General features: G+C 37.2%; 1 long non-coding RNA gene across 1 annotated transcript; it reads left to right on the top strand.

The window, feature by feature from the left end:
- Window positions 1-476: 476 nt before the first annotated feature.
- On the top strand, window positions 477-12,312 carry LOC148224858 (uncharacterized). Its single transcript, XR_015801982.1, has 2 exons — window positions 477-548; window positions 11,468-12,312. It is a non-coding gene; the product is annotated as an uncharacterized LOC148224858 (long non-coding RNA).
- Window positions 12,313-12,784: the final 472 nt, after the last annotated feature.

A 12,784-nucleotide genomic window follows, 5' to 3' on the forward strand; every position in this document is an offset into this window, starting at 1 on the left:
CACTGCAGGACCTGTTTTGTAGTTCATTTTCTCCTCTGCCAAGTCACATGAGAATAAGGAGATAAGGATGATGTGGGAAGTATATCTTCAGGTTAGCATCAAAACCCAGCCTGTCAAGACAGCTGTAACTGTAAATGAAGTCTACCTTAAAGATAATTTAGTGCTTGAATAACAGCAAATGCCTTGAAAATAACAACTAGCAGAAAATGGCACATGAGCTAGGAAAGTATCCAGTCAAACTGTGGGGAAATGATGAAGAAATTTAGGTAGAATTCAGAGCCCAAGAGAGCTAAATTCATTCTTCCACAAACAGAGGCAGATCGAACAATAACTTATGCAGTAGGACCTCAGCTCCACCCTGGTAAGAATGAAAAGAAAAAACTCATTCTGTGTGCCCAGAAACTGTCAGCAAATGTACCAGGAGCTATGTCATTGCCAAGGGTTGGAGACAACTCATTCATTTTGTGCTGCTCATCCAAAACGCAACAGGCAGCACCAGCATTTGACCTACAGCATTAACTTGATTCAGGACTGCAGTGATAGCCCAGGTAAAAATGTTGCTGAGGTTTATAGCTGGCTCTGAGGTCCCTAAAACTATTCAAGGTCAGGTTGGATGGGGCTCTGAGCAACCTGATCTAGTAGAAAATATCCCTGCTCTAGGCACAGGGGTTCTACGAGATATCTGAATATAAAAAAAAATTATTCTGGCGATTACTTTAAGGAACATGCATAAGATAAGTATTATTTTTAAAAATAAGTCTCAGAGAGGAACTAAGTTCTTAAAATGTATTTATTTTTGCATTGAAATTAACATGTAAATTAAAACTACTTTTTCCCTGCCAAAATAAAAAAAAACACAAACAGAAAAACCAAAAAAACCCATTCTAAAGCATCATATAATGTTCATTGTTAATTAATTTGACGCAAGTTATTTACATTATTTATGAGACTGTTAGACTGTTATACAATGAAACCATCAAGGATCAATCTGACCCTGAAAATACAATGAACTCTCAATAGTTTAAAACCTTCCTCACAAAGCTGTGCTTTTCTGTGTCCACTGAAAACTCAGCTTTTCTTGTGCTAATTAGAGGGTTGGTGGGTTAACAAGACTGTGTTTTTCTCATAGTGCACCAACATGCTCAGAAAACTTGGAAGACAATTTAAATCCAGGATTTTTTTCCCTCAGATTTCTTCTAACAGTTCCAATTATTTTTAGGTGTTATACTGAAGACTGTTATTTCTGAGAACTTTTCAGCCTTTTAGTAACATATATACAACTATGGTCTACACTGGTTACAGATACACAATATGAAGCATGAAGCATTGATGAAAGGAAATAAAAATGGCTGTGCCATCTTGTTGGCTCCTTAACCTTTTGAGCCTTGGCAGATGATGAGTGTTCCTTATGATTGCATGTTACAATAGAAAATAAAACCAAAAGAAAAATCTAGCTTCTGAAAAAATCCTGTAGAAATAGGAAAATTAATTTAAAATATATATATATATATAACTTGTATATTTTAGGAACACCATATAGAATTTTCTAGAGAGGCTAGAATTTTAGTGAGAGACTCATAAAACCTAGAAAAAGACCTTTCAGAATGTATAATATGTGACTGGAATAATTGTTTGGTGAGGTCATCTTTTCACAGAGCTGATTTTAGTGTTCCCTTAAAACTCGACCAGTAGGTATTTCCACAGCTTCAAAATATATATCAAAGGGTACTGAAAAAAGTATAATTTCATCTTCATTTGGGACTTGGTGAGACATGACATAGGTGGTGGGTGAGAATGAAAAAAAAAATCTACTAGGGGGTCTTCACTTTCATCAAGAGCTTTTAAAGCTCTATTGGAGCAGTTGCTACCTATTGGATCTTCTTGTTAGATATTATAGGTGAAGATTCAGAAATACTTTGGTTCCTACTAAATTCTGTGCTATTGACCACAGCAGGTGTTCTGGAACTATTTTTAGCTACACATAAGGGCATAGTTTAAACACATCACAGTTCTTTCTGCACTGTCTTCACATGGACAGTATCATATTAATAATGACAGGGATGCAATACAAGGGAATTTTATATGACCAAACGTTGAGATGTCAGTGATGTTTCAGTGAAGATTTCTCTTGAGTTTCTGGAATTGAAAGACTTCACTGTATGCACTCACTAAAACTGCCTATGCCTCAGCAGACTATTACTGACTGAATATATGACAAAGTTGCTTCCTGAGGTTTTGGAGATGGAATGGCACTAGACACAAGGAAGAAAAGCTAATTTCTACTTCATTCATGCTGTTGAAGCAAAGACTGTGGTCTTGGTAAATGAAAGGATATGAACACAGAAAAAGCATAGTTGGGGAAAGATTGAAAGAATTCAGTATGGCATGTTGTTATTCTGATAATGATGACACTAATTTTAATATTGTTTTTATTTTGTAGTACTGAATCATGGGTCTGATATGGTAGCATATTCATCAAGACTTTCTCATCTACAGAAAGAAAGAGTAATGTCTAAAGGCATCTAGGTGTCTTTCTAAACCAAGTGGAATTATTGATGTGCCAAAGATGCTGTTATTTCTTCACTGACTGTAGAAGTACTGTAGGTGATTAGTTTAGACTAAATGTACAAATTCATGTAAATTTAGGTAAAGTATTTTAAATATATTTAAATTTAAAGACATTAATGAAATGAAAGTAAAGTGACAGCTATCTACAAAAGAATGTATACATGTAACTTATCACTGTGGAGGCATTAGAATTATTTTCTCTAAGAATATTTCTTTCTGTGCAAACTTAATTTAGAGTAATCGAATCCTTTAGCTTGAAAAACAATAAAATTAATCCGTTTTCTTGTATTATTTTCTGAAAAATCTATTTTTTTGTTTTTTGTTTTTTTTTTTTTCATTTTCATAGCTTAGTAGTGTTTTTGGCTCATCAGCTAGGAAGGCTTTTTCATGTATTTCAAAAGCCTAACAGTGAAAACCTTGCCAAACATTCTCTTAGCTATGGCCACTGCTGTTGATGTGCCAAGGCACCCAGCCAGTACAAGTCCCAATTATTTTTCTTCCCCAGGCAATAAACATTTTCACTACACTCCCTACTCTCTTCCAATTCATACAGAGAGCCATGCAGACGAATCAAAAGTGAAGTGAAGGAAATGCTCCCCAATTGCAGGCATTTGTCCAGGCAGTTGATATCAGAGGCAGAGCCTGGACACAGCCAAGTAACACTACACCAAATCAAGCCCATATTTAACTCACTGCCTTCCTCTCATAAGACACAAAATTTGAGCCTCTTGGCGTTGTAGCTAAAGGCTTGGGTAGAGGATGGTAAAAGACAAAAAAATCCAACAAAATAGAAAATGAATGAGCAGAGGATCAAGAGGAATGGAAGGAGGTGGAGGGAGGGAGGGAGGGAGGGAGGGAGGAAGGAAGGGAGGGAGGAAGGAAGGAAGGAAGGAAGGAAGGAAGGAAGGAAGGAAGGAAGGAAGGAAGGAAGGAAGGAAGGAAGGAAGGAAGGAAGGAAGGAAGGAAGGAAGGAAGGAAGGAAGGAAGGAAGGAAGGAAGGAAGGAAGGAAGGAAGGAAGGAAGGAAGGAAGGAAGGAAGGAAGGAAGGAAGGAAGGAAGGAAGGAAGGAAGGAAGGAAGGAAGGAAGGAAGGAAGGAAGGAAGGAAGGAAGGAAGGAAGGAAGGAAGGAAGGAAGGAAGGAAGGAAGGAAGGAAGGAAGGAAGGAAGGAAGGAAGGAAGGAAGGAAGGAAGGAAATACAGGTTTTGGCTAAAAAAACCCTTATTTATCTAATTTCATGTCAGTATCTGCTAACAGATTATTTACTATTCTGCAGGGAAAAGATCCCAGATATTCCTCTCTGCAAATACTCCTGTTACTCACAGTTCAACATATTTTTGGTAAAAAATTCTTTTTCTTTAGTCCCATGGAAAGACCTTGTTCGGTGTTATATTTCTTTTTATTATTTTGTTCCTTCTTATCTATAGAATTTTTCCCATAAGTTGCTAAGAAACACTAACTATTGGGCACTTATTTGTACTTAAGAAAACAAAGAAGTGGCCAAACTCAGGGGGAAGTAGGGCGTCTGGTTGCATTTTTCTCTCATCTGGGACATTTCTACAAGGGACAGAGATACGGCAGGATCTTGGGCAGGAAAAGGAGGGCTGGGGCAGCTGCTAGCTCTCTCACTCTTGAGGCTTCAGACGAGCTCCTGTTGCCTGGGGAAAGGAGTTCCAGCTACTGCCATGGTGCTTCTGATAGATCTCATCCACCAGCCAGGGATTTTTGTTCATTCCTGCCATTCCAGCTTTGTGCTCCTCAGAGTCCTGAAGGGGCACTGGGAATGACTGCCCCAGGGCTCTGTGAAGCAAAGCCTCTCCTCCATCCTTTCCCATCATGGCCAAGAAGGCTGCCATGGGTTCCCTGGTTCTGTTTTTTATTAATGCCATAGTTGTTTTTGTTTGTTTGCCTTGTTATACGTACTAGTAAAGAACTGTTATTCCTATCCTTATTAAGGGCCTGAGAGCCCCTTAATTTCAAAATTATAGTAATTCAGAAGGAAGGAGTTTACATTCTCCATTCCAAGGGAGATTTCTGCCTTCCCTAGAAGACACCTGTCTTTCAAAATTCAATATGCTAGAAATTGGTTTTATTATGACCAGGATCCAGGACCAAAAATGTTGTTTTGTTTATGGTTTAAATAGGATATAAGATGGGCAATTTAACTTAATGTTTTCTTATATTAAAAAAAAAAAAAAAAGGAGTCTTTGGTTAGGGGCCAAATATTTGGTTTAGAATTTTAAAACTAAGGTTTTTCTTTATATAAAAAGAAATCTTTATTAAAAGTTTTCATGCCTTCCCTTTAAGAAAGACTGCTGGACTCTGTCCTTATATGAAGGTGAAATATTAAATTTCACTTGATCAAAAAGACCAAACATTTAGACCATTTTTGCTAATATTTTCTTCAAAAACATTATTTTAAATTTTAGCTTTTTTTTTTCCCTATCATCCTTATAAATTCCTGTGTCATGCTGAATAAAAATCATGCCAAGGGGAATAAATTCTGCCACATCATGGATACCTCCACATTTTTCTGCTTGGCACTTGTGTCAACTCCATTTTAATGGTCTGCCCAGGGTTAGGGTTTAGAAAACCACAAGGACCAGAGTTTCAGACACTCTGCAGCCATAAAAGCCATCCAAGGGGAGCATAGGACTGGCACAACATGACTCCCTCCAAGTCCTTCTTCTTGGCAACAGCCTGAGCTCAAGGCTACTTTTACTGCTGCAACTAAGGTAAGGTTAGGTCTAGGGTTAGTGTTCAGAAAACCACAAAGTTCAGAGTTTCAAGCACTTGGCTTTTTCAAAAGGTATGCCAAGGGGAGCACAAGACTGCCACATGGCTCCCTCCACATCATTCTGCTTAGCACCAGCCTCATCCTCATGAGGATTTACTGCTCCGCCTAGGGTAGGGTTATGCCTAGGGTTAGAGTTCCGCCCAGGATTGGGGTTCAGAAAACCACAAAGCCCAGAGCTCCAGGTACTGTGTAGGTATAAAAGGCATGCCAAGGGGAACACAGGACTGCCACAAAATGGTTCCATCCACATCTTTCTTCTTGGCACCAGCCCCACCCCCATGAGGATTTTACTCCCTTTACTAGGGTTACAGTTATGCCTAGAGTTAGGGCTCAGAAAACCACAAAGCCTAGAGCTCTGAGCCCACTTCAGCTTCAAGGATTAGGAAATGGAATGTTAAGAAAAGGTTGATTCTAACAGCTTGAAACTGTTCTGTTAATTAACAATTACAAGGACAGTGAGTGCAAATTGAAATCGGTCCCAGGCTTCTTACCTGGGAAAAGTACCATGATTTGCAGATGTGATGGGAACACATCTATTAGGGTTTCAGGTAGACAAAATTGTCATGCCTGATAAAACTGTCCAGAATATATATTAGTTCTGTTCACTTCATTCTGCTCATAAAATGCTTTGCTATGTTGACATTTGGAACCCTGGAGGATAGCCACACTTCAGTGAACTGATGTTGGATATTGGTTCAGCTGTATCAGTTCTGCCGGAACCTATTTACTAGCTAACAAAATCTAAATTACATTTGGAAGCTTATTTGAAGAAAGCAATCCTTGTGCTTCATTGCCCTCGTTTAATGCACTGCTGATTCACTACACTTGTCTACCCATGTAATTTTTCAGAGAAACCTATTTTTAGCAACCACCAACAAAAATATACAAAAGAAAGTCAGAAATATTTTTTTTGTTTCTATTATAAGTGTTACTCACATAATAGAAATTAAAATATTAACACTACTTTCATTGTATGAACCAGTTAAAATTTCACTTGAAAATCTAGAAGGTACCCTGCCTGCCCGACAGCTGCCGCTTTTGAAGAGCACAGGTGTCCCAGAAGTGAAGGAAATGGGTCAAGTCTTTGCTCAGAGTAAAGATTTAGGAGGTTTAGTTAGCTGACACTTCAGTTGGTAAGCTGAATAGCTCTGCTGTCTTCACTGACCATATTTGCATTAGCTATCCATTAGCTTATTTGCATATGTTTCTATTTACATTATTAGGTTATATGATAAAAGTTTGTTTGCACACATGAATCCAGAGACAATGGCAGATGAGGAAGACTAAACAATACCTTGCCCTGGCTAGGATAGGCCTAGCACAGGAGAACCATCAGCCTCACAAGCCCAGAGGAGGACAGAGGTGCAATATCAGGGAGAACTTCAAATCAAAATTTCAATGGAAGGAACATCATATACTAACTGAACACCATATACTAGGTCTTCTCAGGGCTGTCTCAGACAATTCAGTCCAAGTGTGAAACTCATCAAGATAAGTTAACACTAAAGCTCCTGTAAAACTGACTGTGGGTGATGGGGGAGGGGGGGTAGAGGGAGGCAGGGAGGGTGCTGTCTGTGAATACAGGATGCAAAGGAGGACCAAATAAGGACTGAAAGGCCAGGGATTTCTTGTGGGATTCTTATGGAAGGAAACAAAAGTGGGAAAAGGAAATAATTTAGGTGATTTGGAAAGAAACAAAGATGGGAAAATGGAGGAATAATATAATAAGAGGAGCTTGTCACAAGCAAAAAAAAAAGTACACTTGTCTTCCCTGTTCTTCTTCATCAGTGTCTGTACAGTTCTGCGTTTCTGCTTTTCTGATTCCTAACCTGGATGAGGGAAAACTCCATTCTGTGTGGGGTGTGTGTGTGTATGTATGGATGTCTGAGTGCAGCAACTGGTGGGGACCTTGGGTCACAAGGTGGTCATGATGCTGCATCTAGAACTAGAGTGAGTGTCTGGGTGCCATGGGCCTTGGTCAGTGACTGGACAGACCAGGATAAGTTAAACCAAGTGCCAGGCACTGGGGTTGGACAGTCATGCTATTATTTGGAAGAATAGGAGTCTCAGTTAACATTCCTCTATCTGAAATTTCTGTTTAATTAATCAAGATACATAGGAAAATGAGCAATAAGTCACAAGGACAAGCTTAAAAAGCAGGCTAAATCATTATCAAAGAAGAAAAGCTTTGCTTTTCGAGCATCAGACGCACAGAGTTCATAAAAGTGTTTGAGCACCAACACATGATTTATGGTATTCCATCCATGGATGGAGAGCATCCTCTCAGCCATTACACTGACAATATGAAACATTTTTTTGCAGTAATTAAGAGGTAAACTTGAAAAACTATTTATGTAACTTACAGAATTGATTGGATAAAAGAAAAAACAAAATATCCCTTTAACAACCATGTCATAATTCTGTAAATTTCAGAAAAAAATTCAAGTAATTCTAATTAAGAAATGACTAACCAAATTAGTGTCTTGTAATGCATATCCTAATAACAGGAACCAGATGCTACTAAATCTTGATGAGTGTTGTTGTCAATGCCTGGAGCTACCACAGATAGACAGTGTATATTACTACCACATTCACTTAAATTGGATACTAGCACTCTCTGCCACAGGGACCACCTAAGGCAAAAATCTTACTTACATATCCCTATTTCTATAAATATTTATATAGTCATACTGGCTCTGTGTTATTTAGTAGCTCACACAAAGAGGGAGATATTTCACTTTATTAATGTCCTGGTTTCATCTGGGACAGAATTAATTTTCTTCTTAGTAGCTGGTACAATGCTGTGTTTCTCGGCTTTATTATGAGAAGAATGTTGATAACATCCTGATGTTTTGGTTGTTGCTAAGCAGTGCTTACCCTCAGTCAAGGATTTTTCAGTGTCTCTGCTAGCAAGGATTTACACAAAAAGCTGGGAGGGAGCATGGCAAGGACAGGTGACACAAACTGGCAAAATGTATATTCCATAATATGGAATATCATGCCCAGTGTAGAAACTGTGGGAGTTACCTGGAAGGAGGTCCATCACTTTTTGGAAATGAGCTGGGTATTGGTCAGTGGGTTGTGAGTAGTGGTATCATTCATCACCCGTTTGTTCTGGGTTCTGTTACTCTCTCCCCATATCCTTATCATTGCTATTATTATTCATAAAATATTTAGTATTAATGATATTTTATTAGTAATGATATAATTATTATAATTATTATTCTAACTATTTTTTGGTTCAGTTATTAGGCTGTTCTTATCTCAGCCCACGAAGTTTATCTTTTTGTTCCAATTCTCTTCCTTACCTTGTTGTGTGTTACTTAGTTTTCATTTGGGGTTATGCATGGCAATTAAATAAACCAATAACATATTTCTTGGCTAGAAATAGACTCACAGAATGAGAAAATTGTTTGTGTTGAAAGTGGTGTTTAACAACCACCTAGTGCAACCTCCTGACCATGGGCAGGGACCTCCTACTAGACCAGATTGTTCAGTCTTATCCAAACCTTGAACACTTCCAGTGATGGGGCACCCACAACTTCCCTGGGCAACCTGTTCCAGTGTCTCACCACCCTCAGAGTAAAAGAACTTCCTTATGTCCAGTCTGAACCTACTCTCTTTCAATTTAAAACCATTGCCCTTGTTCTATTATTATTTGCCTTCATAAAAAGTCCCTTTCCATCAGCAAAATAAACACACAAGCTATACCTCCAACAGAAAAGTTTCAGTTAGTCCCAAAACCAAAAGAGGATTTTTAATAGTGTAAACTACCCAGTACCTCAGAGGTGCTATTTTCTCTAGAGTCCAATCAGAATCCACACTCTTAAATATGTCAACATAATTTCAAAAAGACTTAAGTAATGTAAATACTTCTTGCCATGAATTTCATTCCACCTGCCGAGAGAAAACATGCATTTTAGAAAGGAAGATTTTCATTCACAGAAGTCCACTTGAACACATTGTTAACTCAGACTTTTTTATGTTCATTAAATCCCCACCAATTCATAGGGAAATTCAAAAATTTTGACCCATGTACAGAACTGAAATGTCATTTCAAGAAATTGTATTAAATATGGATTTAAGTGAGAACAGGGGTTATATGCTTTCCTTTTTTTAAAAAATGAGAAGCTCAAACTATAAAATAAGTCTTTCTGCAGATGCATTTGTGATAAACTGCTTATAACCTTGGATATGTTATGTAAAAAGAGAATACTGATTTTTTTTTCAAAAGCTGTTTTGGGAAAGTTAATTAGGTAATGTCCCTGCACTGCTACTGAAATGCAAAGCAGCATGTCAATTCAGAGCATTATATTTATTAGTATTATTATATCACTCTTTTATCAGGTGCCTTTTCAGCAAAAATTTGCCAACCTTTTGTTTAGACACATGCCCAAAGAATGTTTGAAACAAGCTGTTATACGTTTGAAGTACATAATTAAGATTAAACATTACAGATGAAAAAACAGGGTGGCAAAATCCAGATTTCTCACATAGATTTCAGAGTTTTCTTATAAATGCCATATATAATTTTCTGTATGCTGTTATGACACATTAAGTGAAGGCCAAAATCACTCAGAGAGCTTTGGGGATTTGTTGATCAAAGCAATTGCTTCCAGTTTGAAATGCATAATGAGACAGCCCTTTTTGCAACTAGCTATAACTCACCACATGTTTGAAAAAGGAAGTGTAATGAGGAACAAAGATCCACTTCAGATTTCTTTAGATTGGACAGAGAAGCTTCTATTGGACCCAGTGCTCCTATAATGGCAGGCAACAGAACCATCCACTTCCTCAGGATTAACCTTGGAAATACTATCCAAAATCAGATTGACTGAATCACCTAGAAGTTCATGTTACCAGAGGGCAAAAGTACTGTAAAATTAGTGATGCATACTAAGTAAATATACTGTGTGAACTGCAGGCATATTGAAGTTGTGAACACTTAGAAGCCTCTTATGAGAGACATCTCACATGTCATATATCAGAGTGAAAAGCCCCTCAACCCATACAGACAGAAGAAAATAAAATATTATGTTCTATTGCATGTTTTGAATTCTCTACTCAGAGTATGAAAGATTAATTTGTGTAGTTAAATTTTGCATGCATTAACCATTTAACTACAAAATCTCATTTGAAATAACAATAATTTTATAAATTTTAGTAAGTGATAAAATCATGATTGCCATATACTTTACTGTCTGAAGACTTGTTTATCCTGCATTCAATAATAAAATTATGCTATTGTGAAAATGTTTAACACTTTACAGATAATTAAATATTTATTGTTCAATATGTTTTATATGAAATCCAGAAATCTGTAAATGCAAATTTAGTTAATAAAAGTTTGTGGGGACTTGTGTTTTAAATTTCAAACTACAGCCTGAAATAACTGCATCTCTCTGTAAGAAAACCGAATTTTGAGTTTGTTTTGTTTAATGAGAATGATGGCTGTGTTATGGATCTTGTTCAAGATAATAAATAATTTTAATTTTTCTTCTGCAGCATCACAGAAGACAATTATGACTTTGAATGTATGCAAATAAATAGACAAGTATTAATATTTTTAGAACACTATTGAATAGTTCAATGTATTAAATGTTTTAATTGTCTATAAATCCATAAGCCTTAATAATTAATCATTACATTCACAAAGTAATTAATGTCATTAGTCTGATAATAAATCTAAACAGTCTAGGCGCAGTGTATATTAACAAGGTGACTGTCTCAGTTCACAATTAAGATCAATTTACAAAGTAATTTTGGAGAAAATAATTACATGGCACACAGTACAGACATATTACCACATGAAATTAATCCCATTGTGGTAGTTAACCTTGGCTGGCATTCAAACCCTCCCCTCTCCCCCCGTTATTCTCTTCGTCCTCGTCTTTAAAAAGGCAAGGAGAAAATGAGAGGGAAAAGCTCAAGGGTGATGATAACGACATGGAAATGCTGGCCTATTTCTCATCATCACAAACAGAGCAAATTCAGGGAAGATGAATTAATTAATTGCTAGTTAAAAATAAGGTAAGATGTAGGGTAGGATAAAGTTGGGGTTATTTTGTTAACACTTTTTCTCTGCCTCTCCTTTCTTCTCACAGTCTTGCCATGCTCCAGCATAGAGTTCTTGACAGAGAATGCAGTCCTTCAGGAGCAGTCTTCTCCAGTGTGGGAGCCTCACAGTGTGGGGTTGCAGTTCTGGCCAGAAAAATGACTCCAGCAGGTGCTCCTCAACACAAGCTGCAGGTCCTGCTGGATCCTGCTCTGGTATGTGATCCTTGGTGGGCTGCAGGATGGATTGGTGCTCCACTGTGGTTCTCCAAATGTGGCAGGGGCACAACTTGCTTTGCCATTGTCTTCTCCACAGGCTTCAGAGAATCTCTGCTTCCATGCCCAGAGCATCTCCTCCCCTTCCTTCACCGATCTTGATGTTTCCAGAGTTGTTCTCTCACGTCTCTCTCCTCTCTCACAGATGCACAGTGTTTTTCAGGCTTTCTTAAATATGTTCTGACAGAAGAACTACAACATTGTTGATTTTCTCTGGCCAGAAGCCGATCCCTCTTGAAGCCAGTTCAAACTGTCTCGGTGTAACATGGTGACAGCTCCTGTTCTCACAGAAGCCACCCCTGCAATCTGCCCCACTTCACAGAAAAGCAGCACAGTTCATTCTATCCATTACAAGGTGCTGAACTCAGGTCATGTTTGTGTTTGGCTACTAAAATGAAATAATGATTTTCTTGTCTTTGGGAAGAAGAGGGTCAGTAAGCCAGTTTATCTCGCCATGGGACAAAATGTAAATACAGACATAATGTTGATCCATTGGTAACTTAGGAAGCAAATTTATTCAATATATAACATATGTAATGCATTTAACCATGTTAGAAGGAGCATTTAAAAATCATTAGTTTTCAATAAATTTAGAGAATTTTTTTGCCTTAGTCAGAAATACTGTAACTAAGGGTCTAATAGTGTTGACAGTTTTCAACTGTGAGGTTCACGATGCCTATTGAAAGTGTTCTCCCGTTTCTAGAAAACTATAAAACAAAAACTGTCCAAACACAGGGGAAGAAAAGTTAGCATTTGGTTTTGTGTTTTTTTTTTTTTTTTTTAATAACCCTCCTTGAGATATCTAAAGTACAGGATTTCTAATGAACTCAATTTTATTTTGAATTTCTGGCAATAGGTTACATGTCTATGATTCTCAAAATTCAGTTTGCATTAAATTCATTAAGACACTATAAAGTCTCAGTTAATCAGAATGAACTTAATCGAACAAAATTGTAATTTGAAAAGTAAGATTGATTGACATATAGTTCAATAATATATTTTAAAATTAATTATCCATGGATAATGAATTTTGTGATTCAAATTCTTGATGGGAAACATAAAAAATATTTTATTTCTGTTCTTAAATTTTT

This window comes from Sturnus vulgaris, chromosome 2, assembly GCF_052056855.1.
Source record: "Sturnus vulgaris isolate bStuVul1 chromosome 2, bStuVul1.hap1, whole genome shotgun sequence".
NCBI lineage: Eukaryota > Metazoa > Chordata > Aves > Passeriformes > Sturnidae > Sturnus > Sturnus vulgaris.